Consider the following 17,466-nt stretch of genomic DNA (forward strand, 5'->3'; position numbering starts at 1 on the left):
ATATGGGGCAATGAACAGGCCGATCGGGCTGCCAAGGAGGCCTGCAGAGAGCACGATGTGGTCCAGAGTCCTATCCCCTTGCAGTCTGTCATTTCTGCACTCCACAAGAAGTGCATGGCGTTGTGGGAGGAAGAATGGCTCGCGGTGGCGGCCAATAAACTGTAGTTGGTGATGTCAACAACTCGGCCGTGGCGTTCCTCTTGCCGGTTGCTCAGGCGGGAAGAAGTGACCCTCACGCGTCTTCGGATTGGTCACTGTCCTCTCACACATAGCTTTCTACTAAGGCGGGAGGATCCCCCGTTTTGTGATGCTTGTGGTGTGCACATCACTGTTCGCCACATTTTAACAGACTGCATTTTATACCGTGACGCAAGGGCAGAAGCACAAGTTGATGGGGATCTGCCCTGTGTTTTAGCTAATGATGAGACGTGTGTGTCTAGGGTTTTAAAGTTTTGTGATGTGTCTGGACTCTGGTCTAGTTTTAGCTCCCTCTACCACTTTCTTCCTGTGTTGTCCATGTCTTACTGCTGGCGGCATGCTTCGTCCCACGCTTCGGTGTGGGTAGGCACATATTTTTCTAAGATTGTTACCTGTGTTTTAAGTTCTCTTTTATCTTACTATTCTGAGTCTTTTCTTGACACTCGTCTCAATCTGTAACTGAGCGGGCGCTGAAGACCTTGCCGTTGTGCGCCCATACAACTCTCTCCATCATCATCCATCATGAGAGATATTCGTTGCACGATAATGGAGGACATCAAATAGCATAACGTCTCCAGAGACTAAGAACACCATCGCCATGACTTCACCGGCTGAGGATGCGGTTTTGAGCTTTTTTCGTTCAGAGGGTAGGTGGAGTGGCGCCACTCCATGAATTGGAGTTAAGTTTTTGGTTCGAAGCCATGCATCTGTGTTTCATTGACTGTGACGATGTTCGACGAAAAATTGTCACAATCAGCCTCATGAGCGTGCTATCCTGCACTTATCGTCTTTGCTCCTTATGGTCTACTGTCCGGTAGCGAAGAACCCAGTGGACACACATACATTTGAGTATCGCAGCTGGTGGACGAGTGTGTCAGCAGCACGAACAGTGACGTCCAGTTGAGCTGCGAGGCGTTTGATTGTGATCCGCCGATCATCTCGATTGAGAGTGTCCGCACGTTCCAACACTGAAGGCCAGCACGCGGAAGATCGGACAGGCTTGCATGACCTTGTTGCGATGATGACAGGCGCCTCGCCCAACGGCTCATCGGGCTTTTGTTCATTGTCAGTCTCCGCCAAACATTCTGCAAGCGCCTGCATTGCTCTGGTTGTCCGACAAATGAAACTCAGTGACAGGTGTCTGCTTGGAACACACGTCCGTTACAGACGCCAGCGCCATACCTACCAGAACTTCTTCAAATTACAAGAGCCTAAGCGGGAATATTCCACAATGTCCCACAACAAATTACGCATTTTTTTCATCCTAAATTGGCGAAAAAACAATAAGTTACATTACTTATAGAACGCTCCACTTCCATTTCTCTTACGAAGGCACATAGACTGCCTTTTTTCCCACCACTCTGTCCACTAGCGGGACAGAAAACGATATGACTAGTAGCGGTAAAGGCTAACCTCCGCTACGCACCGAACCGTGGTTTGCGGAGTACTTCTGTAGACGCAAATGTATATGTAGAATCGACTTTTTGCGTATGCGAGGCAGAGCACACACCAACACGCCGCGCGGGATTAGCCGAGCGGTATCAGGCGCTGAATGCATGGGCTGTGCGGCTAGTCCCGGCGGAGGTTCGAGTCCTCCCTCGGGCATGGGATAATTTAGGTTAAGTAGTGTGTAAGCTTAGGGACTGATGACCTTAGCAGTTAAGTCCCGTAAGATTTCACACACATTTGAACAGACCCCAACACGTTGTAATAGAATCACTAAGTACTATACCATCGATAGAATTGAAAAAAAGCAGCCGTCACCGCTCCATGGGAAGCGAAGTCAGGACTGTAACAGTTTAACGATTTGTTTTCTGATTTGTTGTTTAAGTTATTTGTGCACTGTATGCGCCTGGCAGGACAAATAATCAATACTTTTTCTTTTTTAGTTCCTTACCGCCTCAATCCGTAAAAAGGGAGCCATTATGGGACTGCTTTGTTGTCCATCTGCGTGTTAGTTAAAACCCTTTTTCTCAGGAACTGGTAGACATATAAAGTCGAAATTTTTGTCTCATACTAAGATCTATAGGCCGTTGATGGTATAATAAACGTTAGCTTCTACCGCCATTTGTCATTACATAGCCTCAGTTGTGGGTAAGACAGGTGGTAGACTTCAGTTTATTGGTAGAATACTGGGGGAGTACAATCAGTCTACAAAGGAGACGGCTTACATATCACTTGTCCGACCCGTTATAATGTTGCTCAAGTGTGTGGGATCCGTACCAAACAGGAGTAACAGGGGAGACTGAACGTATGAAGAGAACGGCAGCACGAATGGTCACATGTTTGTTTGACCTGTTGGGGAGAGAGAGACAGGAAGTCAACTGGCACACTCTGTCCAGTAACGAAGTTTCAAGAAACGTCTTTAAATGATGAGTCTAGGGATGTACTGCAGCCGGCCGGAGTGGTCGGGCGGTTCTAGGCCCTTCAGTCCTCAACCGCTCGACCTCTACGGTCGCAGGTTCGTATCCTGCCTCGGGCATGGACGTTTGTGATGTCCTTACATTAGTTAGGTTTAAGTAGTTCCAAGTGCCTCGGCCATGGATGTGTGTGGTGTCCTTAGGTTAGTAAGTTTTTAGTAGTTCTAAGTTCTAGGGGACTAATGACCACAGCAGTTGAGTCCCATAGTGCTCAGAGCCATTTGAACCATTTTGTATATTTTCTTCTCAATCTCTTAAACTGAGCTGACAGTTACCAGATTGTTAGTATCTGCTTGGTTTTGATTTCAGTTTTGGGTTTTGCTTTTGTCTGAGTTGTTTGTTTTGTAAGCAGTGTTTATGCTTTGTTTTTTGACACCGAAGAGCGAAAGAAAGTAGCACACCTGCCTAATATCGTGTAAAGGCCCCGCGAGCACGCAGTGGTGCTGCGACACGACGTGGCAAGAACTCGACTAATGTCTGAAGCGATCCTGGAGGGAACTGACGCCATGAATCCTGCAGCGCTGTCCATAAATCCGTAAGAGCACGTTGCGGGGCACCACAGATACGGTGAATAATGTTCACGTCTGGGGAGTTCGGTGGTCAACGGTAGAGTTTAAATTGGGAACAGTCTTCCTGGAGCCACTCTGTAGCAATTCTCGACCTGTGGGGCGTCGCATTGTCCTGCTGGAATTGCCCAAGTCCGTCGGGACGCGTAATGGATGCAGGTGATCAGACAGAATGTTTACGTACGTGTCACCTGTCAGAGTCCTATCGAGACGTATCACTCCAACTGCACACGCACCACACCTTTAGAAAGCCTCCAGCAACTTGAACAGTCCCCTGCTGACATGCAGGGTCCTTGGATTCATGAGGTTGCCTCCATACCCGTAAATGTCCCTCCGCTTGAAACTATTTGAAAAGAGACTAGTTCGACCACGCAACATGTTTCCAGTCATCAAAAGTAAGTCGGTGTTGACGGGCCCAGGCGAGGCGTAAAGCTTTGTGTCGTGCAGTCATCAAGGCTGCATGAGTGGACCTTTGGCTTCGAAACCCCAAATCGGTGATGTGTCGTTGAGTTGTTCGCACGCTGATACTTGTTGATGGCCTGACATTGAAATCTGCAGCAGTGGAAGGGATGCACTTCTGTCACGTTGAACGACTCCCTTCAGGGGTGCCCACATCTCGTGGTCGGGCGGTAGCGTTCTCGCTTCCCACGCCCGGGTTCCCGGGTTCGATTCCCACCGGGGTCAGGGATTTTCTCTGCCTCGTGATGGCTGGGTGTTGTGTGATGTCCTTAGGTTAGTTAGGTTTAAGTAGTTCCATGTTCTAGGGGACTGATGACCATAGATGTTGTCCCATAGTGCTCAGAACCATTTGAACCTTCAGGCGTCGTTAATCCCGTTCTTGCAGGATCCTTTTCCAGCCGCAGCGATGTCGCAGATTTGATGTTTGACCGGAGTCCTGATATTCACGGTACACTCGTGAAATAGCCGTACGAGAAAATGGCAACTTCATCGCTACCTCAGAGATGCTGTGTCCCATCTCTCGTGCAAACGACTATAACACCACGTCCAAACTCACTTAAATCTTGATAAGCTGCCATTGTAGCAGCAGTAACTGATCTAACAACTGCGCCAGACTCTTGCTGTCTTATATAGGCGTTGCCGACAGCACCGCCGTATTCTGCCTGTTTACATACCTCTGTATTTGAATAGGAATGGCTTTGCCAATTTCTTTGGTGCTTCAGTGTGAATATGTTACCTTTTTTTTCTGTGTCAATTTGTTTTGATTGGACTCTACGACTTATCTTAGAAAATAGATTAACGAAAGGCAAACCTACGTTTCTAGCATCTGTAGACTTAGAGAAAGCTTTTGACAATGTTGAGTGGAATTCTTTCTTTCAAATTCTGAAGGTGGCAGGGGTAAAATACAGGTAGCGAAAGGCTAATCACAATTTGTACAGAAACCAGATGGCAGTTAAAAGAGTCGAGGGGCATGAAAGGGAAGCATAGGTTGGGAAGAGAGTGACACAGGGTTGTAGCCTTTCCCCGATGTTATTCAATCTGTATGTTGAACAAGCAGTAAAGGAAACAAAAGTAGGTATTAAAATCCATGGAGAAAAAATAAAAACTTTGAGGTTGGCCGATGACATTGTAATTCTGTCATAGACAGCAAAGAACCTGGAGGAGCAGCTGAACGGAATGGACAGTGTATTGAAAGGAGGGTATAAGATGGACATCAACAAAAGCAAAACGAGGATAATGGAATGTAGTCGAATGAAGTCGGGTGATGCTACCGGAATTAGATTAGGAAAAGAGACATTTAAAGTAGTAAAGGAGTTTTGCTATTTGGGGAGCAAAATAACTGATGATGGTCGAATAGAGAGGATATAAAATGTAGACTGGCAATGGCAAGGAAAGCGTTTCTGAAGACGAGAAATTTGTTAACATCGAGTTTAGAATTAAATGCAGTAAGTCGTTTCTGAAAGTATTTGTATGGAGTGCAGACATATATGGAAGTGAAACATGGACGATAAATAGTTTAGACAAGAAGAGAATAGAGGCTTACGAAATGTGGTGCTACAGAAGAATGCTGAAGGTTAGATGGGTAGATCACATAACTAATTAGGAGATATTGAACAGAACTGAGGAGAAGAGAAATTTGTGGCACAACCTGACTAGAAGAAGGGATCGGTTGGTAGAGCATATTCTGAGGCATCAAGGGATCACCAATTTAGTATTGGAGGGCAGCGTGGAGGGAGACAAAGAGATGAATACACTAAACAGATTCAGAAGGATGTAGGTTGCATTATGTACTGGGAGATGAAGAAGCTTACGCAGGATAGAGTAGTGTAACTGAGTTTCCTCTTTTGATGCTAGTCAATTGTCAGGATGAACATTACTGCAAGGGGCATTTGATTCTAAAGCATTAAGTCAGGGTGAAAACTCTAAATAAATTACTTTTTCTCTATTAACAACATGTGGGCAGGGTGGGTTCTTCCTTGTCTCGGGTATGAGGTAGATTGGAACAGCATTTTTACATAAGATAACTTTTCTTGAAAGTTTTGTACAACGGTTTCCTTACTGGATTGTTCTGGCTGGGAGAGCGGCAGCTGTGTCTTCTGCGAACGCTTCTGCTGCGGCAGCGGCGGCATCTGGTTACGCCTGTCGGTGTGTATCTCGTGTCGCTGTTTCACACAGTTTACTGGAGACGCGCCTCGTGCGGTGGCCCGTATTGAGAACTAAGTCGTGAATTGGATGTGGCGTCCCAGTGTTTCTCTTCTCGATGAGGCAGCGTGTGTTGTGCGTCGGCCAGCGGAACGGCGCGGCGGGGGAAGGCCAGTGTCCCGGACTCGAACAGCGGACTCCAGCTTGCCAGTCTTTGGCTGTCAGATGTCATCCCAGCTCATAGGTGACTGCTGATGTGAGGCCGTCTCTTTCCCGTCCTCGCGAGTCACCCGGGTACGTAAAAACCAGTCTTCAAATACCTTCTGACTTCTGTCTTCTAGCGGCGAGGCTGCTGCTTGCTATTCCATTACAGCGGCGGACTTGGTGCTTCTGTGTACGATGTAGTCTCTTCTTGCATGACGGTCTTCAACACCGAAATTGAACTAAAAACTACTCTCCTGTCGGGCCGACTGGGTCTGGCGTATTTATTCACTTCAATTTACTGGAGGTGAACGACTTCACGCTCATTGCCTCTTCTGTCACCTTGAAAAACTTCTCGAAGAATCTTCTTAACGGCGGTCATTGGCTCTTGGAATTCAGGCGTGGGCCTTTGATCACATGTGACAATTGAGAAACACGTGAGCCGGTCGGGCGATGCCCTGACGGCTGAATCGACAGCTTCCGCTTATGTGGGGAGGGCGATGGGTTCTCTAGAACGTGCTGACATGCAAGCGCCAGCTGTTGACACTGCTGCTTTGCCCGCTGTTTGCCAGTGTGTACTTTTCTAAACTAAACTACGTTTTCCATTTATTTTCTAATTTCTACTTCACTTCACACTGATTTCACTAATTTATTTACCTATCTTAAGCACCACTGAACAGTAGCATGGAGAGCTGCATCAAACGAGTCTCTGCACTGGAGACCGCAACAACAATAGGTCACTGTATGCCATTTTTTTGTAGTACTGCAGGTTGTATGTGTTGGTGGGCTTTGGTTAGTTTTCTTCATTATTTGGTCTTTATTTTCCTGTTTAGCTCGTCTACCGTTTACTTAGCGGTTCCCCAACGCGACGACGCTTGGTTCAATATAGTACGAAACTTACAGGGGTACCGACTGAGGTATGGAACCCTAAAAACGAAAAAGGTCTAACATTCTGCGTGGTGTCTGTCTGTTCTAAGTCGTGTCTCCCCACCACTTTCGCCAACGACGCTCTGAGAGTGTTTTTTAGGGAATTGACTAGTTTGAACCTGGGACCTGTTGCTGGTAATGAGAAGCCAGACCACACATGACATGTAGAATTCAGAAGAGTTCAGTGAGACTAGCGATGATATAACCAAATACTTAATGATCTCAGCGTCAGCTCCACTGCACTCCCTGTAAAAGAATCTTAATACTAACTAAATTTAGTGGAAGGGGTTCAAGGCTTTCCCATTTTTAGTTAGCTGGTAAAATAACGTCGAAAAAGCAGTTAAGTTTACCATTGGAAATTTTATTCTACACGCAAAACATTGTTTATAAATTGCACTATTGATAAAAGAAAGTGTTTTAATACAGGATGATAAAAACCAACTGCGTTCAACAAAAATGTGAATGAATATTCCCTGAGTGGGTTTGCAAATTAAGTTCTACAATGGATCGAAGGATGACCTATGGCATATCACATCTATAATCTAGGTTTAAATTAAGTTTCACAAAAGAGAAAACTATCAAAATGGTGTACAGTGACCCTCAATTATCTTTAATTACTTATTTAACTTGTCGTAATTTACAGTGACTGATGTGGTTTCTCAATAATTATATAACAGAAAAATCATCTTGTTTCAGATTTTAATTTACGTAGCAAATGTGAATAGCATGATCTTCAATAGACGATCGACACTAGTATTACGTAAAAATGGGATGTAACAGATGAGACTTCTGCAGTTCTGAGTGAAGCCTTATACGCTCAAAAATGCGGCATCGCGTACCTCGTCGGTGTTCGTCAGGGGGCGACGGCCGACGCAGCTCCATACACCTCGCCGTCTCGGAAGCAACTCTCTCCTAACTTCTCCTTACTACAATTTACCAAAGTTGCTTTAAAAAAAACTATCTGGCTGTGTTTTCATCTGACCAATCAGGGTCTGAATATTAACCTTAAGCTCCGCCTACAAAAATTCTGTCTATCCAATGAGAAACGTTATACTCTTCGTGGTGGGGCAATGTTTTTAAAGTTTGCAACGTAACAGAGACGCGAAAAAGTCTCACGCTAAAACTTGCGGCTGGTGTGGCCCTTTTAGTGTTATAGTAAGATCTATACTGTTCTTCTGGAGGGCTCTATCTTTTAACATGGGCTGGGGGGTGGTCCTGGCGGTTAGCTGGAGACATGGGTGTCCGTCCCTTATCGTAGGGCCTTCTAGCTTAACACAGTTCAGCTCTAGGCTTCTGTTCTCGTTTCTCTCCTCGGAACTGCGTCTGTCTCACGGTAGGAAGGTATGACATGGATTTAGGCATTCTTGTGTTAGTCTGTGGTCTTCCATTTGCTCACTCGTTACTCGTATTACTTTGGCTAATTTAATGTCACGAGCTATGTGACATACTACTGGATTTGCTTATCATGTCAGGGTTTTCATGGAAGGTGTTGGATTTGCCTAACACCTTACAAAGGTATCATTGGAATAATGGCAAAAGGTGAGTTTGTTACTTGTAATTCCAGTTCGGTGTACGTGGAGTGCCGGTGAAGACGTAGTGATAGAGGAGCGTACAGACAGACAGCGGGGAACGTGGCGCACGGCTGGAGGCCGTTGGAAGGCCGGTATCTGGCGGCGTGGGCGCACTCGGCCGGCGTTGCGCCAGAGCAGCGCCCACCAGGAAACGCTGTGCCCGGCCGCCCGTGTGTGCAGACGCCGGGCTCTCAGCGCTGGGCGGGGTGGGCCGCCCCAGTTCGCAGAACGGAGCGGGCCGCGCGGCTTGCGACACGGCCGCCGGCTTTTACCCACTGCATCGCGACCGCCGCCGATGCCAGCCCAGATCCGATGCAATCGCTCCTCCCGCAGAACCGGGCTGCGCTGCTGACATTACCGCTGCCTGCTTTCTTTTATCAGCGCCGATTTAGCCGCGCGGGCGAAAGTTCCCCGACGTACTCGCAAAGCATAACAGCGGCGTGTCATTTTAAGAGCAGCGGACAGGAACTGGCGCGGAACTTTCCATCCATTACAGCTGTTTAATTCTTGCATTGTGCTGCTACATTTTAGTTATAAAAAAATGTTCAAATGTGTGTGAAGTCTTATGGGACTTAAGTGCTAAGGTCATCAGTCGCTAAACTTACACACTACTTAACCTATATTATCCTGAGGACAAACACACACACCCATGCCCAAGGGAGGACTCGAACCTCTGCCGCAATCAGCCGCACAGACCAAGACTGCAGCGCCTTGGACCACTCGGCTTTTATTTATAGTAAGTATAGCTGACATCAAATAAAAAGGTCGCTTTGAACACTGCACCCCTTCACTCGACACGGTCTTGTTGAAAGAGACGATTGATTGAGTGGTTTGGGGTACAAAGGGACAAAACTACAGGGTCATCAGTCCCTTTTTCCTCAAGGAAACAAGGCTCAAGCTAAAACAGTTCCCAAAAGGAATCAGGGAAAGGAAAATGGCGGGAGACTAATGGGGAACCACATGGAAAGAAAAAACTAAAGAAGCTAACCAAAAGGTTCCCAAAATGAATGTTGACGAGTGCAGCCAAGATCTGTTAAACAAGGATCAATTCAGAGCCGATCTTTGCGGGAATTGTAAATCCTCAAATTTCAATATTGGACACAGCACATCAAAACAGGAAGATAAAACAAAAAATAAAAAACCCGTACACAAGAGGTAGAAATAATTAACTGTGGCTAGGTGACCCCTTACAAATAATGAGTGACCAAACCACATCACAGCACATTAAGATCTCAATCCCAATATTTCGGGAAGAAGTCCAGACATTACACAAAAACGTAAAACTTGCCTCATTATTAGATAAAATAGAGCGCAGGCGAACGGCGATCCTGATTTCTCTTATTTTGTCGTGATGCCCGTCGCAAGGAAAAACACCCATGTTTTAATGATTGACACTCCAATTCACGTATCATATCTGTGGCACTATCTCGCCTATTTCGCGATAATACAAAACGAGCTGCCCTTCTTTGTACTTTTTCGACGTCATCTGCAGTCCCACTTGATGCTGATCCCACACCGCACAGCAAACTCCAGAAGAGGGCGGACGAGCGTGGTGTAAACAGTCTCTTTACTGACATCTTGCGTCTTCTAAGTGTTCTGCCAATGAACAGCAGTCTTTCATTTGCTCTGTCCACAACATTATCTATGTGATAATTCCAATTTAGGTTATTTGTAACTGAAGTCCATAAGTATTAAAATAATGTGCAGGTAGTCGAGACTGGCTGATCACAAGAATAAAAAAGCATGAGCTACCCACTCGGCGACACACTAAAATCTCCAGCCTACAAGAGAAGGTGAAATGAACACACACAGAGGGCAAACGCGAACACCTAGGTAAACAAAATGAGAAGAAAGAGTGAGAAAGAGTTAAATGGTGGGAGGGTGGAGGAAAGGGACAGAAGGCCCGACTTCCACCCTTAGATAGTATGATACAAACCCCTCCTACGAATAAAACGTGAAACAACACCAGCCATTGAAGCATCGTCGCCCAACAGCGGAGGCAGGGTGCTGGGAAGCTTAAAAGTCCGCCGCAGAGAGGCTAAAATTGGGCACTCAGCTGACGAAGGACTTCCCAGCCCAAGAGCGGATATGCTCATGAGCGCTGCTACCAACTCTGCCGTGAAAACATTACATCCAGCCGGTAAGAAGCGCTGTTCAGTATGTCCAACGTCGACCATTGATCCATCGGTGTAGACTATTTCTGAGCCCTGGAACCGAGAATAGAGAAAAATTAATGAGACACTTGCAGTTTAATGTGGAGTTCGCATCACGGTGCAACTGTGCTTTCTTTCACGTGTAAATCATCGATAGAGGCGAACGAAGCGACAAGTGTCAGAAAAATCCTAGTACCTATCCCGCGATTGGCGCCCCACATCCACTGAGCAACGAAGTAGCATTTAAAAAAATGCCCAGGTGTGAGTATGACCCGCGCAGCGAGGGTTCCATACAAACATAATCATGTACGAGTTCATTGTCAGTTCATCGATAACGGGAATCGATAATCTCGACCATTTTTGCCTGTTATTAATATTGGTAAGATAGCGGTCCCAGCGATTTCAAGATTTTTCGGGATTGTTTCAATTTTAGTAATATAAATATAATAATCAGCAATCGTGCAATTAGCATGACTAGATCAGAATCGTAGGTCAAACATAAGGCAAAGAATGACTGTATTGATCATATGACGGTTTTAACCATCATCAGAATCCAGAAGCGATTACTGCACGTAGATATGGCGTTTGAAAGTCTGCAGTAATTTCTCCTGGATAATTAATAAATTAAATTGCGACCCAGTCAGCCTGAATGCAAAACTACTGATTGTTTTAATTTCAAGTTTGGTATCAGATTACAAATCATAAAATAAAAATTTTTCCCTTTTACATAAATACAGGTTAACAATCTTGGGATTCTTACCTTTACTTGTACAGTGAAACCTAAATTCTTACCAAATTTCACGATTCTACGTCGAGGGTAAGTTCCCTAATGGCTTTAATGAGTGAGTTTGCGAGTATCAGAATATCTACATCTACAGCCCTGCTCTGCAAATCATCGTAAAGTGTATGGTATAGGATACGTCCCATTGGACCAGTTATTTCTTCCCGAATATCCTCTTATGGAGTGGGATGAGAATTATTATTTGAATGTCTCTGTGCGTGCTGCAATTAATCTTGTCTTCACGATCCCTACGCGAGCGATAGGTTGTGGACTGCAGTACATCAAGAATGGCTCTGAGCACTATAGGACTTAACATCGGAGGTCATCAGTCCCCTAGAACTTAGAACTACTAAAAACTTACTAACCTAAGGACACCACACACATCCATGGCCGAGGCACTTGGAACTACTTAAACCTAACTAATGTAAGGACATCACAAACATCCATGCCCGAGGCAGGATACGAACCTGCGACCGTAGAGGTCGAGCGGTTGAGGACTGAAGGGCCTAGAACCGCCCGACCACTCCGGCCGGCTGCAGTACATCCCTAGACTCATCATTTAAAGACGTTTCTTGAAACTTCGTTACTGGACAGAGTGTGCCAGTTGACTTCCTGTCTCTCTCTCCCCAACAGGTCAAACAAACATGTGACCATTCGTGCTGCCGTTCTCTTCATACGTTCAGTCTCCCCTGTTACTCCTGTTTGGTACGGATCCCACACACTTGAGCAACATTATAACGGGTCGGACAAGTGATATGTAAGCCGTCTCCTTTGTAGACTGATTGTACTCCCCCAGTATTCTACCAATAAACTGAAGTCTACCACCTGTCTTACCCACAACTGAGGCTATGTAATGACAAATGGCGGTAGAAGCTAACGTTTATTATACCATCAACGGCCTATAGATCTTAGTATGAGACAAAAATTTCGACTTTATATGTCTACCAGTTCCTGAGAAAAAGGGTTTTAACTAACACGCAGATGGACAACAAAGCAGTCCCATAATGGCTCCCTTTTTACGGATTGAGGCGGTAAGGAACTAAAAAAGAAAAAGTATTGATTATTTGTCCTGCCAGGCGCATACAGTGCACAAATAACTTAAACAACAAATCAGAAAACAAATCGTTAAACTGTTACAGTCCTGACTTCGCTTCCCATGGAGCGGTGACGGCTGCTTTTTTTCAATTCTATCGATGGTATAGTACTTAGTGATTCTATTACAACGTGTTGGGGTCTGTTCAAATGTGTGTGAAATCTTACGGGACTTAACTTCTAAGGTCATCAGTCCCTAAGCTTACACACTACTTAACCTAAATTATCCCATGCCCGAGGGAGGACTCGAACCTCCGCCGGGACTAGCCGCACAGCCCATGCATTCAGCGCCTGATACCGCTCGGCTAATCCCGCGCGGCGTGTTGGTGTGTGCTCTGCCTCGCATACGCAAAAAGTCGATTCTACATATACATTTGCGTCTACAGAAGTACTCCGCAAACCACGGTTCGGTGCGTAGCGGAGGTTAGCCTTTACCGCTACTAGTCATATCGTTTTCTGTCCCGCTAGTGGACAGAGTGGTGGGAAAAAAGGCAGTCTATGTGCCTTCGTAAGAGAAATGGAAGTGGAGCGTTCTATAAGTAATGTAACTTATTGTTTTTTCGCCAATTTAGGATGAAAAAAATGCGTAATTTGTTGTGGGACATTGTGGAATATTCCCGCTTAGGCTCTTGTAATTTGAAGAAGTTCTGGTAGGTATGGCGCTGGTGTCTGTAACGGACGTGTGTTCCAAGCAGACACCTGTCACTGAGTTTCTTTTGTCGGACAACCAGAGCATTGCAGGCGCTTGCAGAATGTTTGGCGGAGACTGACAATGAACAAAAGCCCGATGAGCCGTTGGGCGAGGCGCCTGTCATCATCGCAACAAGGTCATGCAAGCCTGTTCGATCTTCCGCGTGCTACGGGTATGGAGGCAACCTCATGAATCCAAGGACCCTGCATGTCAGCAGGGGACTGTTCAAGTTGCTGGAGGCTTTCTAAAGGTGTGGTGCGTGTGCAGTTGGAGTGATACGTCTCGATACGACTCTGACAGGTGACACGTACGTAAACATTCTGTCTGATCACCTGCATCCATTACGCGTCCCGACGGACTTGGGCAATTCCAGCAGGACAATGCGACGCCCCACAGGTCGAGAATTGCTACAGAGTGGCTCCAGGAAGACTGTTCTCAATTTAAACACTACCGTTGACCACCAAACTCCCCAGACATGAACATTATTCACCGTATCTGTGGTGCCCCGCAACGTGCTCTTACGGATTTATGGACAGCGCTGCAGGATTCATGGCGTCAGTTCCCTCCAGGATCGCTTCAGACATTAGTCGAGTTCTTGCCACGTCGTGTCGCAGCACCACTGCGTGCTCGCGGGGCCTTTAGACGATATTAGGCAGGTGTGCTACTTTCTTTCGCTCTTCGGTGTCAAAAAACAAAGCATAAACACTGCTTACAAAACAAACAACTCAGACAAAAGCAAAACCCAAAACTGAAATCAAAACCAAGCAGATACTAACAATCTGGTAACTGTCAGCTCAGTTTAAGAGATTGTGAAGAAAATATACAAAATGGTTCAAATGGCTCTGAGCACTATGGGACTCAACTGCTGTGGTCATTAGTCCCCTAGAACTTAGAACTACTTAAACCTAACTAACCTAGGGACATCACACACATCCATGCCCGAGGCAGGATTCGAACCTGCGACCGTAGCAGTTGTACGGTTCCAGACTGCGAGCCTAGAACCGCGAGAACACGAAAATATACATTGGAGTGACTGCCAGGACATTCGACACAAGATATAAAGAACACGACAGGGCATTTAAGTATGGTACAAATCATTCAACACTTGCAGATCGTGTAAAACAAGAATTCCACAGACCAAGCGATAGTGAAAAAGATATGAACATCATAAGAATCAGCAAAGACAGACACGTCCTCCATTTACAACAAAATATCCACATACACAAAGCTTTAACGCAAAACGAACAGTTGCTGAATGACCAAATAAATACTGGAAACGAGACACTATATGAAATAATTGAAGAAATTACATGAAAAAGAAAAGAGCTTATTCCATCCTTCATCCTCTCCCATCCAACCCTCACACCCTCCCAATTTAATTTCAGTTCTTGCTCCCTACCTTCTTCCCCAGCTGTCACTCCATCTCAGATTACACTACTATACACATACGATCAGTCATCAAGGCTTCTGCCTCCCCCACCTAAAAAAAAAGAACCTCTCCATCACTGCTACTTTCCTTCTCTTTCATTGTATGTAAAACCAGAGCAACATAATCAAATAGAATTACAAACATACAATTACCAAAACTAAAATGTATAGGTCAAAGGCAAGTTAATGGTAATGTTATGTTGGCAACATTACAAAACACTCACCACAATACACACTTACAGTTATAAAAATAAACGGACAGTGTGGCGTGCGAAAAAACTATGCTGTGTAAAAGGTAAGAAATGCCCAGCTCTGCAGAGAAAATAAAAAGTAGATTACAAAAATCAGTGTTTAGTGTAGAAAAACAACAAACGTGTGCTAGCAGACGGCATTTTCCGATGTAGGGGAGAAACCAAGTTGAAATCGCCGTAAATGAAATGCAAAATATTACTGACGACCTGTTTTTCGATCTTAAAAACGAATCAGATTGTAAATATCTTTAAATACGGACCACTGATGATGCTTTACCTCAATAAAAAGAGACGTGTCTGGTGGAAAAAACTCGCATTTTCTTGTTGTTGCAACGACAGAGCCGGCCGCGGTGGTCTAGCGGTTCAGGTGCTCAGTCCGTCACCGCGCGACTGCTATGGTCGCAGGTTCGAATTCTGCCTCGGGCATGGATGTGTGTGATGTCCTTAAGTTAGTTAGGTTTAAGGGACTGATGACCACAGATGTTAAGTCCCATAGTGCTCAGAGCCATTTGAACCATTTTTTTGCAACGACAGACGAAAATACCCTCGGTAATTGTAACTACACACAATATGGCTTCACAAATGAACAAAATAAAAAGGAATAGGAAGATAACAGCAGCTGCCCTTTCTAGAACAGCGTACGTTCATTTTTGCCAAGCCTCTTCGTCCGCAGCTCGTGGTCTTGCGGTAGCGTTCTCGCTTCCCGCGCCCGGGTTTCCGGCTGGGTTAGGGTTTTTCTCTGCCTCGTGATGACTGGGTGTTGTGTGATGTCCTTAGGTTAGTTAGGTTTAAGTAGTTCTAAGATCTAGGCGACTGATGACCATAGATGTTAAGTCACATAGTGCTCAGAGCCATTTGAACCATTTTTTATAAGCCTCTTGTGTTTGGCATCATGTCTCCCACTTCTACACGTCCCGCACCCACACCTCAAAATAGGCAGTGAAGTTATATTTACTTATTATATAAACTACGAAAACGAATCCATCTTTAAAGAGCCTAACATTGTTGAAGAATATACTTACCTATTTATTTAAGATCATATTTTTACGTAATTATGTATGAACCCATTTTAGTGGTTTAATATGTCTTACGAGGCCTACGCCCAGGATAGCGTACCAACTCACGCTTCATAAAGCACGAACGGACATCGCGCGGTGCGTGGTATCTGCGCGTTGTCCGTGACTGATTGCAGCGACCCAAGCGGGCAGTCGCATGAGAGCACGCGTCGGTGACAGTTGTGTTTCTGTTGAGAATTTTTCGGAGTAAAAAAATTAATACTTAGACTCAACGGGTTGATACTGTCGTTTTAATATTTACCTCCGTCGCTTATGTAGACTACTTGTATTTAAATTTCATACTTTATCATTTTTTAATGTATACTGTATATGTTATATGTATATGTATATGTTATACAGAAGAAATATTGAATTTAATTGATGAAAGGAGAAAATATAAAAATGCAGTAAATGAAGCAGGCAAAAAGGAATACAAACATCTCAAAAATGAGATCGACAGGAAGTGCAAAATGGCTAAGCAGGGATGGCTAGAGGACAAATGTAAGGATGTAGAAGCTTATCTCACTAGGGGTAAGATAGATACTGCCTACAGGAAAATTAAAGAGACCTTTGGAGAGAAGAGAACCACGTGTATGAATATCAAGAGCTCAGATGGCAATCCAGTTCTAAGCAAAGAAGGGAAGGCAGAAAGGTGGAAGGAGTATATAGAAGGTTTATACAAGGGTGATGTACTTGAGGACAATATTATGGAAATGGAAGAGGATGTAGATGAATACGAAATGGGAGGTAAGATACTGCATGAAGAGTTTGACAGAGCACTGAAAGACCTGAGTCGAAACAAGGCCCCCGGAGTAGACAACATTCCATTAGAACTACTGACGGCCTTGGGAGAGCCAGTCCTGACAAAACTCTACCAGCTGGTGAGCAAGATGTATGAGACAGGTGAAATACCCTCAGACTTCAAGAAGAATATAATAATTCCAATCCCAAAGAAAGCAGGTGCTGACAGATGTGAAAATTACCGAACTATCAGTTTAATAAGTCACAGCTGCAAAATACTAACGCGAATTCTTTACAGACGAATGGAAAAACTGGTAGATGCGGACCTCAGGGAGGATCAGTTTGGATTCTGTCGAAATGTTGGAACACGTGAGGCAATACTGACCTTACGACTTATCTTAGAAGAAAGATTAAGAAAAGGCAAACCTACGTTTCTAGCATTTGTAGACTTAGAGAAAGCTTTTGACAATGTTGACTGGAATACTCTCTTTCAAATTCTGAAGGTGGCAGGGGTAAAATACAGGGAGCGAAAGGCTATTTACAACTTGTACAGAAACCAGATGGCAGTCATAAGAGTCGAGGGGCATGAAAGGGAAGCAGTGGTTGGGAAAGGAGTGAGACAGGGTTGTAGCCTCTCCCCGATATTATTCAATCTGTATATTGAGCAAGCAGTAAAGGAAACAGAAGAAAAATTTGGAGTAGGTATTAAAATTCACGGAGAAGAAATAAAAACTTTGAGGTTCGCCGATGACATTGTAATTCTGTCAGAGACGGCAAAGGACTTGGAAGA

The sequence above is a fragment of the Schistocerca gregaria genome, chromosome 1 (genome assembly GCF_023897955.1).
Source record: "Schistocerca gregaria isolate iqSchGreg1 chromosome 1, iqSchGreg1.2, whole genome shotgun sequence".
In the NCBI taxonomy this organism is placed as follows: domain Eukaryota; kingdom Metazoa; phylum Arthropoda; class Insecta; order Orthoptera; family Acrididae; genus Schistocerca; species Schistocerca gregaria.